Here is a 15,395-nt window from a genome sequence, read left to right on the forward strand (position 1 = left end):
GTGACACAGTTATGCAGCGGTGTGAAGTGGTCATGTGGCAGTGTGAAGCGGTCATGTAGCAGTGTGACACAGTCATGCAGCGGTGTGAAGTGGTCATGTGGCAGTGTGAAGTTAGTCATGTAGCAGTGTGACAGTCATGCAGCACTGTGAGGCAGTCATGGGGCAGTGTGAAGCAGTGTTGCCGGCCTGTGCCTGCCACTGCTAACAGGTGTGCCTACTCTGTGGTAGCTAGGAAGCAAAGGGAGAGGGGAAGAAGTTGTGTTCCTCTCTCTTCTCAGGGTACATCACGAATGCCCTAACCTCCTCCCCAGTAGGCCCCCCCCCATGCAGGCTTCACCACCTTCTGACAACGCACAGACTTGGGTCCATGCCCTTAATGCAAAAGGCTTTCAGGTGCACTTCACCTATAAATCCCAGCAACTTGGATTTTTTTAAAACACACTGAGAAGAAAGTGGAAATTTGCTTCAGTGTAGAAGCATCACACAAGGCAGGCCTCTGTTCTGGTGCCACCCTTGGGGCAGGGGTAGAGTCTGCCTCTCTTGCCTGGGTTCTCCTTGGAAACAGAGAGTAGAGACCTGGCTTTGAAGGTTGAAGAAGGATTGGACTCCAGGGAAATTGAAGAAGCCGTTTAATGAAAACAGTTGTCAGCTTATTTGTAAGAGCAGCTTGAAGCCAGGGTCAAGATGTGTGGTGCTTTGAATATGCTTGGCTCAGGGAGTGGTGCTATTAGGAGGTGTGGCCGTGTCAGAGTAGGTGTGGGCTTATTGGAGGAAGTGTGTCACTGTGGGGGTGGGCTTTGAAACTCCACCCAGTGTGGAAGAGCTAGTCTTTCCCTATCAGTCTTTAGATGAAGAGGTAGAACTCTCAGCTCCTCCTGCACCATGCCTGCCTGGATGCTGCCATGCTCCCACCTTGATGATAACGGACTGAACCTCTGGACCTGTAAGCCAGTCCCAGTTAAATGTTGTCCTTCTAAGACTTGCCTTGATCATGGTGTCTGTTACAGCAGTAAAACCCCAACTAAGACACCAGAGTATACTGGTGCCCAAGAAACTAGAAACCTTATGTAAAAATAGGATCAAAAGGCTTAGGTGTGGAAGTGGCCCTCATTTCTCCTAAGCACAGAAGATGAAGTTGTTATAATAGAGCAGCTAGCTAGGGAATGGTACCATCAACCAAGGCATCACTCGCATTCACGTCTGTACTGCTCTTTTGATCAAGCAGGTGGCCAAATTAGCTTGTGTCTCACATTGTTGGCTGGTGGAGAGGGACTTGCTTGTGGCTATAACACCTGTGGCTGGTTGCAATCAGGATCTATAGCAAATCAGCTTTGGAAAGTTACAAGTCAGTTACATAGTAAGAGGGTGGTTGGCCTTGCCTATGGTCATATCTCATTCATGGCTATTCTGGATAACAGGGAGGTGCGGCTCTAATGGAAATGGGTAGCTAGGCTTGAGAAACTATGGCAACTGGCTGATCTCAATGATAACGACGGCTCTGAGCTGAATGCATGTGGACCAAATTATTTATAGGTATGCACATATCCCGACACTAACTCTAATTCTAGCTTGCTCTGTTCCGGGGGAGTTAATACACAGAGACAGCTGGGAACTGGCAAAGAAAATAACCTGCTAAGCACAGCACGTATCTTGGTGGAACAGGAAGGATCGTTAGCCTGTCACTCCACCCACACACCTGCTGCCAAAACTCAGGGTGTGCATGTGTACATGTGTGGGCAATGTCAAGGTCAGTCTACGATCCTCCCACTTCCCCAGCTTCTGCAACTGGTGATGCTTTTGTCTGTTCAGCTACCTCTGCGGCCAGAAGGTGTCTTCTGTCTGAAGAGCACGAAGCCTTTTTAACAGTTACAGAGTCACCAAGGAAAGAATTTGATAGCCCAGAGAGTGCTGATGTGAGGTTTTGAGCAGATGGGGAATATATTCCTGTCTATAAAGCTTCTTTGACCTGTGGGAGATTGGTCTCATGCTGCTTGTATTCAAATGCTAAATACTGGTCCCCAAGATCTGGTTGTTCTTCTGATGAGGAGATCCTTAGGGACCATAAACCTCACATACACCAAATGATGCTCTGTAACCATGCTCCCCAAGTTTATTGGTCAATATAAGACTAACGCCTGTGATTGAGCGATAGGTAGAGGGAGGCAGATTTTCATTTACTTGGCTCTGGATGCAGGAAGAGAGAAGCAAGGAGAGAAGAAAGGAGATGGAGAGAGGAGGAAGCCACCACGAGAGGAGATGGACCCTGAGCACATGGCCAGGAGAAATAGCAAGTAACAGGGACATATGTCTGTCATGTAAGCTAAAATAGGGGAAAAAAACTCTACCAAATAAAGCATTGTTAGAAATTATAGGATTAAGCCCAGTGGTAGTGGTGCATAACTTTAATCCCAGAACTCTGGAGGCAGAGGCAGGCAGATCACTGTGAGTTTGAGGCTGACCTTCAGTGAGTTCCAGGACAGACAGGGCTACACAGAGACACCCTGTTCCACAAACAAACAAACAAGCCAAACCAAAATCAGAAAACCTAGGAGTTACAGAAAGGAGAAAAGGGAATTAGAAAACACTCAAGAAAATCCCCCCAAGTGTAACATCCACATCTTAGGAACTCATTTGGCAAGCGTTCAGTTCAATGGGTGAAAAGCAAATTCAAGTTAATTATGGGTGTCTTAGTTAGGGTTTTACTGCTGTGAAGAGACACCATGACCAAGACAACTCTTATAAGAACATTTAATTGGGGCTGGCTTACAGGTTCAGAGGTTCAGTCCATTATCATCAAGGTGGGAGCATGGCAGCATCCAGACAGACATGGGGCTAGAGGAGTTGAGAGTTCCACCTCTTGTTCTGAATGCAACTAGGAGAAGACTGGCTTCCAGGTAGCTAGGATGAGGGTTTTAAAGCTCATACCCACAGTGACACACCTACTCCTAATGGTGCCACTCCCTGGACCAAGCATATTCAAAGCACCATAATGGGTATGTTTCAGAACACCAAGAACAAAGCTAAAAGTTTCCAGGGGTGGGGGGAATGGGAGAAGCCACAGTAGGACTGCAGAGATGGCTCAGTGGGTGAAGCACATGTTCTGCAAACATTAGGACCTGACTTTGGATCCCCAAGACCCATGTCAAATGGGATGAAATGTTTGAGATTCTAAGTGTTTTTACAGTGAGATGCAATGGAAACAGGAGAGTCCATGGAGATCATGCTGGCCTGGTGTACTTAGCAGCAGAGGACAAAAGACTTAGAAGGTGGGGACAGATGACAGAGGTTGTCCTCTGATCCCCATGTGCATGCTGTGCCCTCTGACCTCCATGTGCATGCTATGGTGGTTTAAATAGGAGTGGCCCCCAGAGACTCATGTGTTTGAATGCTTGGCCCATTGGGAGTGGCACTATTAGGAGGTGTGGCCTAGTTAGAGGAAATGTGTCACTATGTGGGCGGGCTTTGAGGTCTCCTGTGTTCAAGCTCAGTGTGACACAGTCTTCTCCTGCTTCTTGTGGGTCAAGTAAGCCAGCCCCAATTCAATGTCTTCTTTTATAAGAGTTGCTGTGGTCACGGTGTCTCTTCACAGCAATGAAATCGTAACAAAGACACACGAGTACCCACCTAATTCCACATAAATATCATTTATTAAAAAAATATACATATAATGAAAAAGGACTTGAAGACGGTAGAGAAAGCAGCAGTGCTTTCACAATACTGAGGGGAAGTTATTCCTAACCTAGAGTTTCGAGCTCAGTAAAAATGATCAGTCAAATTTAAGATAGGAGAGAGTCGTTTCAGACACTGGCGGTGTGTGGAACTTTACCTAAAGAAGCTTCTACAATAGAAATTATATAGCAAAGCCAGAGTCAACGGAGAAAGAGAGAAATGATCTGAGAAAGCCCAGGACAAAGCCCATGCACGAAGCAAGCAACGCTCAACAGAGGCAGAAAAGGAGCCAGGAGCACAGTATTGAAAGGGAAAACGAGAGGCAGACACATTAGGAATGCCTTTGACGGTGTAGAAAACACACTGAGCTGGGGAGATGGCTCAGTGGTTAAGAGCACTGGCTGTGCCTCCAGAGGTGCTGAGTTCAAATCCCAGCAACTACATGGTGGCTCACAACCATCTGTAAAATGGGATCTGATGCCCTCTTATAGTGTGTGTGAAGACAGCTACAGTGCACTCTTAAATAAATATCATTAAAAAAGAAAAGAAAATACACGGTTTGTTTTCACTACTCACAGTGTAAGCCACAACAGTCCTAGAAACGAAAAAGGAGCAGTTTAAAGACGCGCTTACATGGTCAACTCCAGGAAAAACAAAATGTTATGTAAGGAAGGATTCCTTAAACTATTGAGCTCAGTTGTAGTTATTATCTGGGTGTATTTGTGTGCGGTGTGTGGGTACACGCGTGCATGGTTGGACATGCATGTGTACGTGTGTGCACGTGGAGGTCAGAGGCTGATGTTAGGGGGCTATTACTCATATTACTCAATCACTCTCCATTTTACATACTGCGGCGGGGTCTCCCACTTGAGCCTAGACTACATCACTGATTGGTTTAGCCTAGCTAGTTGGCGGCTGGCTCTGCGAATCTTCAGTCCATCTGAACTCCAGTTTTCACGATTATTCAGCCGTGCTTTACCTGCCCCGCCCACCCTGCCTTGCTCCCTCAGCCCTGTTTACATCTTTATCGTGTGAACGCAGCATCGATCGAATAAAATAAGAGGAAGGGTAGTGAACGCTTCCTTCACACGAGGGAGACATTTGCAGATATCTTAGCTGGGATAGGGCTGGGACTACTCAGCGTCTACACTCAGGGTTTCTTTCCCTTCCTGTGTTCCAGCAATCTTGCCGGGACGAGGCAGGTCAGTCTAGCTGTTTGATTGGACAGCTTTATTTCCCTTTTGGTCTGCAGTGAGCAGGCCCCACATGGCCAGATTGGGAGTCTGGGAAGGACTGCCCACATTGTTCCTGCGTCCTTCCGAGACTGCCTGCCTGACTCTGAGGAAGTCATACAATGAAAACAGGTCTGCTATAAGGGGGACACAGACACTGAAGGTCTGCATTCTTGTGTCACAAAATAGTGAGTTAGACCTAGGGCATGTGGAGAGGGGCAGAAAACTGGAAATCAGATAGTGGAACTGTGTGAGTGAGGTGGGAAACCAGTCACTCAAAGCCTGACCAGAAGTGAGTTCTACCAATCTGTCAGTGCTCAGAAGGCCACAGGGCCAAGACTTTGGTTCCTTCCTTCCTTCCTTCCTTCCTTCCTTCCTTCCTTCCTTCCTTCCTTCCTCCCTCCCTCCCTCCCTCCCCCCACCCCCTCTCTCTTCAGTTCACTAGGCCACTCCCAGGAGCACCAGATGAGACCTTGTGCCAGACAGATGCTACCACAAATCCAGCACACAACAAACAAACAAACAAACAAACAAACAAACAAACAACATCTCTACTTGAAGAAAATCAAGTCGAGGACAGAGCCCAGTAATGGAACACTTGTCTGTTCTGGATGAGGGCATTGATGTAATAATCCCTAAGACCACAACTCAGAAGAAAGGGGCTGTGCAGGGGTAGGGTTGGGGTGGGGCCATCGGAAAGAGGGAGAGAGGGACACAGCAGCTAGGAAACTTTTTAGTCGGTTGTTTCTGTGGCCACTCTCCTGGCTGGCTTTTTAAAACTCCGCACAAGCTAGAGTTGTCTAGGAAGTTATCAATTTAGAAAAACAAAACAAAACAAAGACAAAACAAAACAGAAAACTATCCCCCCTCAAAAAAAAAACCCACTCCAAACCAACTAAATAAACAACAACAACAACAACAACAACAACAACAACAAAACAACCCACTTCCACCAAATTGCTATAGGAAAATCTGTGGGAGCGTTTTCTTAATGAGTGATTGGTGTGGAGGGCCCAGCCCACTGTGTATGTTTCCAATCCTGGGCAGAAGAGCAGATGGAGCAAGTCATGGGGAGCAAGGTGGTAAGCAGCATCCCTCCACGGCTTAAGCTTTAGTTCCTGTCCCGGGGTCCTGACTTGATTACTGTACTGAGTCCATGCCCTGACTTCCATTGGTGCTGAACTGTGACCTCATAGGTTGTGGTACTTCATCATTGAAGTAGAAACCCTAACCAAGTAGAAAGTAGGCAATTTATAACAATTGAAATTTATTTATAAAAATTTGTTCTTGCAATTCCAGAGGCAAGGAAGTCTAAAATCAAGGTTCAGTATTTGGTTAAGACCTAGTCTCCACAGCTGGGTCGTGGTGACACACACCTTTAATCCCAGCACTCAGGAGGCAGAGGCAGAGGCAGATGGATCTCTGTGAGTTCAAAGCCAGTCTTGTCTATAGAGCTAGTTCTAGGCCAGCCAAGGCTACACAAAGAAACCCTGACTCAAAACATGCCCCTCTCCCAAATAATAATAAAAAAATTAGAAACAGGGAGAGAGAGGGAGACAGAGAGAGAGAGGGAGAGAGAGACAGAGACAGAGAGACATAGAGAGACACAGAGAGAGACAGAGAGACACAGAGAGACACAGAGAGAGACACAGAGAGACACAGAGACAGAGAGACAGAGAGAGACTGACTTCTGGTTCTTCCAGGCTACAATTCTAAAAAGGAAAAAGAAAATCTAGTCTCCATGACTCATAGATAGTGTTAACAGTTTCTTTTTTTTTTTTTTTTTGGTTCTTTTTTTTTTGGAGCTGGGGACCGAACCCAGGGCCTTGCGCTTCCTAGGCAAGCGCTCTACCACTGAGCTAAATCCCCAACCCCGTGTTAACAGTTTCTTAGCAGGAAGCAATGTTGAATGCTTAAATGGAAAATCAGAAAACAGAATGCTGTGAGGAGTCCCTGTATCTCTGTGTCTCTGTCTCTCTTTCTGGTTCTTTTTTTTTTTTTTCCGGAGCTGGGGACCGAACCCAGGGCCTTGCGCTTCCTAGGCAAGCGCTCTACCACTGAGCTAAATCCCCAACCCCATCTGTCTCTCTTTTTGTCTCCCTCACTGTCTCTATGTCTCTATCTCTGTCTTTGTCTTTCTGTCTCTGTCTCTCTCTGTGCATATGAATATGCACATATGTGTGCCTGTGTCAATGTATGTAGAGGCCAGAGAAAGCATCAGATGTCTTTCTCCATTCCTCCCTGCCTGGCTGCTTCAGACTCTCCAACTGTACTAGTGGTTCATGATTTTGACTAGTCTGGATTGGCCAGTGACTTCCTGAGATTCACCTGTTTCTGTCCCGCAGTGCAGGGGTTACAGACAAGTACAGCCAGGTCTGTCTTTGACATGAATGTTGAAGATTCAGACTCAGGCCTTCGTGATTGCACAGTAAGCACTCTTACTCACATCACTGAACCATCTTGCCAGCCCTGTGAAGCCTCTTTTGTAAGGGCTTTAATGTTGTGACAAGGGAGGAGCCCAGTGGGTTAGTGACCTCACATGGGCCCCCTGAGTCACATGACTGTGGGAGGAATTAAAGTTTTAAAGCACGGCAGACCCTAAGGTAAGAACAATACAAAACCCTTTTGTTGACATCAGCAAAGAAATATTCTGTCTTGATCTTGAGAGTGTTTGGAGAGAGGGAAAAAAAAAATCCTGACCTGAAGTCTTTTGTTGTATGAATTTGTAGTTCTATAAGTAGAAAAACCAAACTTGATTATGATGCTTAATACATTTTAAACAAAATGGGGTCTTGGCACTGGGCAGATAGCTCAGTATGAGGATCTGAGTTGAAATTCCTAGCACCCGAATGAAAGAAAGACATGGGGGTATCTTAGGGTTATCATTGGAAAGGGTTTACTTAGCTTACACTTCCATATCATTGTTGGTCATCAAAGGAAGTCAGGTCAGGAACTCGAGCAGGAGCTGATGCAGAGGGATGCTGCCTATTGGCTTGCTCTCCATGGCTTGCTCAGCCTGCTTTCTCATAGAGCCCAGGAACACCAGCCCAGGGTGGGTCAATCACTAATTAAGGAAATGCCCTGGAGTTGGATCATATAGAGACATTTTCTCAATTGACAATCCCTCCTCTCAAGGACTCTACATTGTTTCAACTTGACATAAAACTAAGTGTAGCCAGCACAGACAGTGCATTCTGTAACTCCAGAATGTTATAGAACTCCTAGCAGATCCCTAGCCTTGCCATACACCACCACCAAACACCCCAGATTGGCAGAGCCCCCCTGGAAAACCCTCATGAAATAAATTCTAATTCTTTCTGCAGTTTTTTTTAAAAACAAAACTAAAAGCACAAAACTCACAATGAATTATTATGAGACCACAAAAAGACAGGAAAAAAAGGTAAACAGGAGACTCAAGGCTTAGGCAGACAAAGAGCAAGAAGTGTTTAACATTAAACATTTTGTTGTTGTTGTTTTGTTTGAGTCTTAGAAACATAGAGAATCCAAAAGAGACAAGGCTGGGGCTGGTGCTCTGTGGAATAACACTTGCCTAGCAAACACAAGATCCTAGTTTCCAGCACCAGTACTACAAAAAGAAGAACCAAAAGATACAGTTTTATAGAAAAATAAGAGAAAAAGAAAAAAAAAGTTGATGTCAGGAAAGACAGGTAAAGAAGACAGGCAGTAAAGAAATTCTCTGAAGTGAATTATATAATAACTAATGTTCAAAGCTCAGCAAAACAGGAAAGGTCACAAAACGAGTAAGGGGAAAATGAAAGATTATATCTAAACCAGTTCAAAAAGATTTTTTTCTTTTTCTTTTTCTTTTCTTTTCTTTTTTTTTTTTTTTTTTTTTTTTGGAGCTGAGGACCGAACCCAGGGCCTTGCGCTTGCTAGGCATCAAAAAGATTTTTTAAAGATTATTATTTATTTTAATGTGTATGGATGTTTGCCTGCATGTATGTGTGTGTGTGTGTGTGTGTGTGTGTGTGTGTGTGTGTGTGTACCATGTGCATGCAGTACCTGTAGAGACCAGAAGAGGGCACTGGATTCTTTAAGCTGCAGTTTTAGACAGGTGTTAGTCCTCATGTAGGTGCTGAGACTCCAACCTGAGTCCTTTTCAAGAGCAGCAAGTGCTTTTAACCACTGAACTACCTTCAGCAGCACCCCACCACCGCCAACATTTTTTTTAAAAGTTTAAAACAGAAAACATTTTGAGAGAGATAGAGAGTCACCAAAAAGAGAACGAGGAACTTGAACAGAGGCTTCAGAAGGGATAATGTAGAAAAGGGAGGAGCAGGCGACATCTGCAGAGATAAGGCGTGAACATATTCTACAACAGTTTGAAGGCAGCAAACCTCAGATCCAAGAAGGTGGTGGGCATAATGTTTTCATACATTGCTAACTTTATCCTTGTGTCATTCAAATGCTGACTTCTCTGCCCTCATACCTTGTTTCAATCCGGACGAGATGTTTTAATACTTACACCAAGAATCTCCTGTCTCAAAACCAACTTCTGTACCTCGAAGGGTGCAGCCAACTAGACTGGTGATATTTGAACATGAAAGTCTAAATTATACAAACAGCCTACACAGTGCAGGGGAGTTTACCTGTAATTCCAGTGTGAAGGCTGAAGTGGGGGTTTCCCAGAGCCAGCTGGTTACCCAGCCAAAGCAGCTCCAGACCTTCCACAGACATGGTAGGCAATGATAATGGGAGACAAGTTGACCTTCACGCATAGGCAAATATGCAAAGTTGTGTGTGCACCAGGCGCAATTGCATGAAGCAAACAGACCAAACAAACTAATGCAGAACTTCCAGATGGGGTGTGTCAGTGTTCTTCAGGGAGAGAGGAGAGGAAGACACTAAGGATGTTTGAAAAAAGCCTTAAGGAATCAAATAATTTTATATTTCCATAAAATTACACCCAATACAATACATATATGTATATGTATTGTGTGTTTTGAGTATATATTTTATTTGTTTTTTTTTGTTATTGTTGTTGTTGTTTTCAATACATTCCCACCGGTTTCCCTTCCCTCCACTCTTCCCAAATCCCTCCCATCTCTCCTCTCCCCCAGATCCATTTGTCCTCCAGTGTCCCTTCAGAAAAGAGCAGGCCTCCCAGGGATATTGTCTGGACGTGACATACAAGAGACGATAAAAGTAGACACAAACCTTTATATCAAGACCGAGTGAGGTAACCCAGCAGGAGAAAAAGGGCTCCAAAAGCAGACGAAGGAGTCTGAGACACACACACTCTCACTGTTAGGAGTCCCACAGAAACACCAAGCTAACAATCGTAATGCATGCGCAGAGGACCTAGTGGAGACCCACACAGGCTCTGCTTTGGTCTCCATGAGCCCCTATGAATCCTGACTAGTTGCTGTCTGTGGGCTGCATTCTCCTTGCCTCCTGGACACTTATCTCCTACATTTCTTCCTCCCCCTCTTCCATGGAGTTCCAGAGCTCCAAGGGGAGGGAAGGACCCAGTGAAGGTCTCCAATTTGGGATCTCTCTCCACCTACTGTTTGGCTAAGGATAGCTCTGCATCTGGTCACATCGACTGCCACTGGAAGGAGGTGGGTTGGGCTAGGTGTCTATGAGTATATAAGAATAACATTAGGAATCATTTTATTAATTTTTTTCTATTCTTAAATTAAGTTATCTCACTTGGCCTGACAGTGCTTCCCAAAAGAACCATAGACTATCTAACAAAAATCCCAGGATCAGGGGTTGGGGATTTAGCTCAGTGGTAGAGCACTTGCCTAGTAAGCGGAAGGCCCTGGGTTCGGTTCTCAGCTCCGAAAAAAAGAAAAAAAAATCCCAGGATCAGACATAAGAAACTCCCTTTCAAGTTGTTGATCAAGGGAACCCAAGGGACTCCCCCTAAAATATAGGTCATTGCTATTGTCCTTGGTCACCTTCCAGAGTTTGATGGTAACTCCCTATTTTAGAAGACACCACACACTTCAACAGAGGACTCAGAAGGTTTGAGTATTACCTGAGAGCCTGCTTCCTAAGATCTAGCTTTCATAGTACCAGAAGGTGCTATGCGAACTACCAAGGGAGGGAGGCAACCAGCAGTACCAGCCAGCTGTGATGCCTCTTCTATGGCCAGCCTGACAAGGTAACATTCAAGATGAAATAGTGGCTCTCATGTCACTGTGGTAACCAGCAGCCGACTGACTGCATTCAAGGCCCTCTCAACAGAAGGGAAATCAGGCCTAGTACTGGAGATCTTACCAGCTGATCAGGGCCAGTAAAGCTGTGGATCTTAAAGGAGAGCTTACTACCACTACTTTTCCAGAGCAACCTAATTCCTAATTGCACTTTCAAACAGACCCTTCTACCTACAGATGAGTGTGGCTCTCACTTTGCATCAGAGAACATGGGGAAACGCTGATAACTGGAATGTTGTTTTTCAATGTTTTCTGTTTCTTCTCAGGGGCACCATTAAACAAAGTTCTGATCATTAGCTGAAACTCCAGTTGTTAGTGTTTTCCCAGCGTTTCTTCGTGTCTCTGCATGTACACATTCCAAAAATCTCATTATTACATTGTAGGTTGATGTCTATATACAGGTGAAGGCTGGCACAAGTTAGGTCAAGGCCATGATTGGACAGTAAAAAAATAAGGCGGGGACAAAGCTTTTGTAAGGCAGAGGAGAAGGAAGGAGAATCAAGATGGAGACAGAGCAGGATGACTTAGATCCGGGTCGTCTTGAATTGCCAAGGTAGCTGGGATGGATTTCTATAGGCAAACTTATCTTATTAGGTGGGCAGTTTATATCTTTATCAATTGGTTGTGAGTTTATTGTGTGGATGTATTGTGACTGAGAATTTAACGTATGAATCTGATTGTTGGCTTACAGTTTGTTGAGTCCTGATTTTAATGGATTGTTGGGAGTTTATACCATAACTGTTAGGGGGTGGATACTGGAAATGTGAACAGAGTCCACAGTAAGTGAGCCTGAGAAAGGCGGTCTCTGTATGGAACTGGCATAGGAGCACCTGCCTGGGTCAGAGAGTACTTGGGGGCGAGGTGGAGCTGCTGAGATCAATTAGCACCAGTTCCAATGGCCCCATGGAACCAGAACTAGTGAGAGCACGACCATAAGGGTATGAGCAGGAACCGGTTGCACCCTTTTTTATTTTTACCACAACATTACACCCAGCAAAAGTTATTCCATTGTGTCAATTACTATTGTTAACTTTTTTCTATTTCTCTAATTACTAATTAACCTGATTCGCCTTTTGATAAGAGATGACACTAGGGATGTTGTCAGTATAAGAATACCATTTTGAAATAGATATGAAACTATTTCAGTGGATAAGGTCAACTTACTTAGAATATCTCAGTGCAAATTGTGTAAAGGTACAGACATTTCAATGACACAAACATGTTACCTAGAGGAAAATACACACTTAACTGTCATCAGAAATTTAAAATCCTATCAGGGCACTAAAGAAAATGGAGATTTTTTTGTTTTGTTTTGTTTTGTTTTTTTCTGTAATCTTGTATGGCTTCTCATTCGTATGAACTAATTTTTTATATACATTTATTTTCTTCACTTCTTGTTTAAGAATTTACTTATTTAGCTTTTGTGATTAAAGAACCAGATAAAATTTAAACGTAAAGTTTAAAACGGCTGGGGAGACAGGTCAGTCAGTAATGTGCTTACAGACAAGCATGAAGACCTGAGTTCAATTCCCAGCTCAATGCAAAAAAGCCAGGTGTGTGTGTGTGTGTGTGTGTGTGTGTGTGTGTGTCTTGAAATCCTAGTGCTAGTGCATGGTGGATCCTGCAGCTCACTGGCCAGCCAAACTAACTGAATCTGCCAGTCCTGGGTTTTAGGGAGGATCCTTCTCTCAAAATTGAAGTGAACGGTGTCTGAGGAAAGACAGTCATAGTGGCCTCTGGCTTCTACACAAACCCGTATCCATGTGCGTTCTATTTGCATGCACATGTGTACCCTCACATACATGAACATGCATATGCACACAAAAAAATAAAAAAACTATTTACTGTTTAAAATATGACAGAACAGTCTAAACTGTAATAAAATTTAAAAGAAACCGCTGGTAAGCCACTCCATCGGATAGTCTATTTGGGATTGGACAGGTTATCCTTCTGCACGGGTCTCTTCCAAGGACTAGAACGCCTCTCTCCATGCCCACCCCTAGTCTTATGGTTTCTCCTCCCCACCCAACCACCATTCACCTCAAACTGACACTACTGAAGTTTGTTTTTGACAGACAATCCCAACTCTGTCAGCCTTCCTCAGCAGTATGGAGCAGTATGGCGACCTATGCCTTCTTCCCCAAGACCCCTTAGATGTGGGCTCCTCATGGCTGCAGACCCCGACTCTGCAAGTCCACTAATGCAGCTGATCCACTAGCACCATAGACTTCTGGCTCATTTGGTCTCATGGTGTAGGAAATCTGAAAGGGATATGGACAGAGAATTGGCCCTCAGGGCAATCCAGTAGCTAGGGAAACAGTGCCAGAAAAGAAAAGAGAGAACACAGTTTCAGTCACACTTCAAATATAGCAGGAAGCTTGCAAGACAGCTCAGCCATTAACGAGCCTGCCACACCACTCATGGGTGTCTGGGTTTGAATCTCCAGCATCCACATAAAATCCAGGTACCACAGTACAGGTCTGGAATCCTATGGCTGTGTGTGTGTGTGTGTGTGTGTGTGTGTGTGTGTGTGTGTGGTGGGGAAGTGTTGGGCAAGAGGATGATCCTTGGTCAATGAAACCAACCAGACCAACTAAATGCATGTCCAGGGCTCAGCCAGAGGCCCTGTCCAGAAACAATAACAAAGTGGGACACTCAACCTTTGGCTTCCACAGGCAACTCCTGCACATGTGCACACATCCACGCTGGGTACCACGCACTTAATGGGAGGTTTGTGTAGCTAAGCTAGTCACTGTGGAGAAAGCAGCTATCTAGAAGTGGATCATCTCCTTGGCTGGCAGACCTTGTCAGGGAGTCCCTCTCGACTCGGTTGACTGATTATAGAGAAGTTTCAACTGGTTATGGCTTAACCAAAGCACTGCAGACCAAACGGTTGGAAATACCTTGAGTGCTGGGGCTTTTTAGATATAGGACAGAGAGGGTGACTTCTGCCTCAAGGAGAGGCTTGGCCTTTGTCAGTCACTGGCCCTCTTGTTCCCTGGATCTCAGACTAATCCTAACTGACTCCTCTGGCTTTGTGCCCACTCAACCTTGCAGCTAGCCCCCTGTTGAGACCAGCCTTTCACAAACAGAAGCATTTGAGCTCCCCACCCATGGCTCTACCCGGCGAAGGTGACAAGTCCACTTAAACGGTAGCAGAATTTCTTCACCCTTTATCTCCACCTTCCAGATCAGCCCTGGACACTGGACCAACCTGGGAGTCCTGTCCTCAGTTCTGTGGGAGGGGCTCCCCAAATCGCGTCTGTTTGGTCTTCAAGACTGAGGCAGGGGATAGCACCAAAGACCACACAGTAAGTGCCTGGAAGGGAAATGTCTCTTATTTTATGATTTTTCTTCCAAGAATAAAATCAAAATGAAATCAGCTCCAAGAAGGGGACATAAGGAAGATCCTAGACTACCCCACTTTGCCTCCCCACATCGACTTGCTCCTTTTTCAAGCCTCAGAACCCAGAGTCTTCAGTAGAACTTCTAGAGAGGCTGCGTGTGACATCGTCTTTTGGAGAGAGCTGGAGTCAGCGGGCCCTGGACCTTCGGGATGCAAGAGGGCGGGGCACCCACACCTGTAGTGTCCGGATACACCGGACGCCTCGGACTGGGGACCACAGGGGTTTAGGGATGCAAAACCCACAGCATTATGGGAGCATCTAGGTGGGCAGAAGGAGAGAGATAGAACAAAGCCAGCAATTCTTGGCGACGGCGGCGCAGTGGCGGCAGAGTCCCCTCGCTCCTCCGCTGCTCGCCAGCGTCCTCCGGTCCCCGCCCTCCCAAGCGCGGCGGAGCTCCGGCTGGTGGTGCCCGCGGGTGCCCGGAGGCCCGCCCCCCACGGCGGCGCGGAACCTGGAGCTGGCCGTGGTGCTGACGCGAGGCTCGGGCGCGCACTCGCTGCCTGGCTCGGGCAGGGCCGCGCCCTGCGACACTCCCCAGCCCCGGCGGTAAGTGGCTGAGGCCCCGAGAGGCTGCGTTGGTCCCTGCCTCGCTAGTCCTCGTCGGGAGCTAGGGGGACCGGGGAATTATTGAGTGCGCTTTCTGCGATGGGTGGGAGAGAGAAGGGGCCCCAGATGAGCACTCCATCCACTCCGCTGCGCCCAGAGAGGATGCTCGGGGCCTGGGGCTGAGCGCAGTTATTGGGTTAGGTTTGGGTTAGGGAATGGGAGAAACCCTGTCACCGAGACGAAGGGTCTGGGAAGATTATAGTGGTCCATCTGTCCACTTGGCAGGGCTCCCTCAGAAGACGTGGGCCAGGACCTCCACCCATAGGGCCCATTGTCTCCACAGTGTGGGAGTGGGTGGT

General features: G+C 46.1%; 1 protein-coding gene and 1 pseudogene across 2 annotated transcripts in view; both read left to right on the forward strand.

The window, feature by feature from the left end:
* Positions 1–1,398: 1,398 nt before the first annotated feature.
* Rcbtb1-ps1 (RCC1 and BTB domain containing protein 1, pseudogene 1) lies at positions 1,399–14,752 on the forward strand (annotated as a pseudogene).
* Amer3 (APC membrane recruitment protein 3) overlaps positions 14,391–15,395 on the forward strand; it is an 11,954-nt gene continuing 10,949 nt past the window's right edge. Inside the window, exon 1 of one of the 2 annotated variants that reach the window (XM_087567245.1) lies at positions 14,391–15,036. The gene's annotated coding sequence lies outside the window, so the exon portion shown is untranslated. The remainder of the gene's footprint in view (positions 15,037–15,395) is intronic. The other variant, NM_001399352.1, reaches the window with a different exon arrangement.

This window comes from Rattus norvegicus, chromosome 9 (genome assembly GCF_021556685.1).
Source record: "Rattus norvegicus strain SHRSP/BbbUtx chromosome 9, alternate assembly SHRSP_T2T, whole genome shotgun sequence".
NCBI classification, from domain to species: domain Eukaryota; kingdom Metazoa; phylum Chordata; class Mammalia; order Rodentia; family Muridae; genus Rattus; species Rattus norvegicus.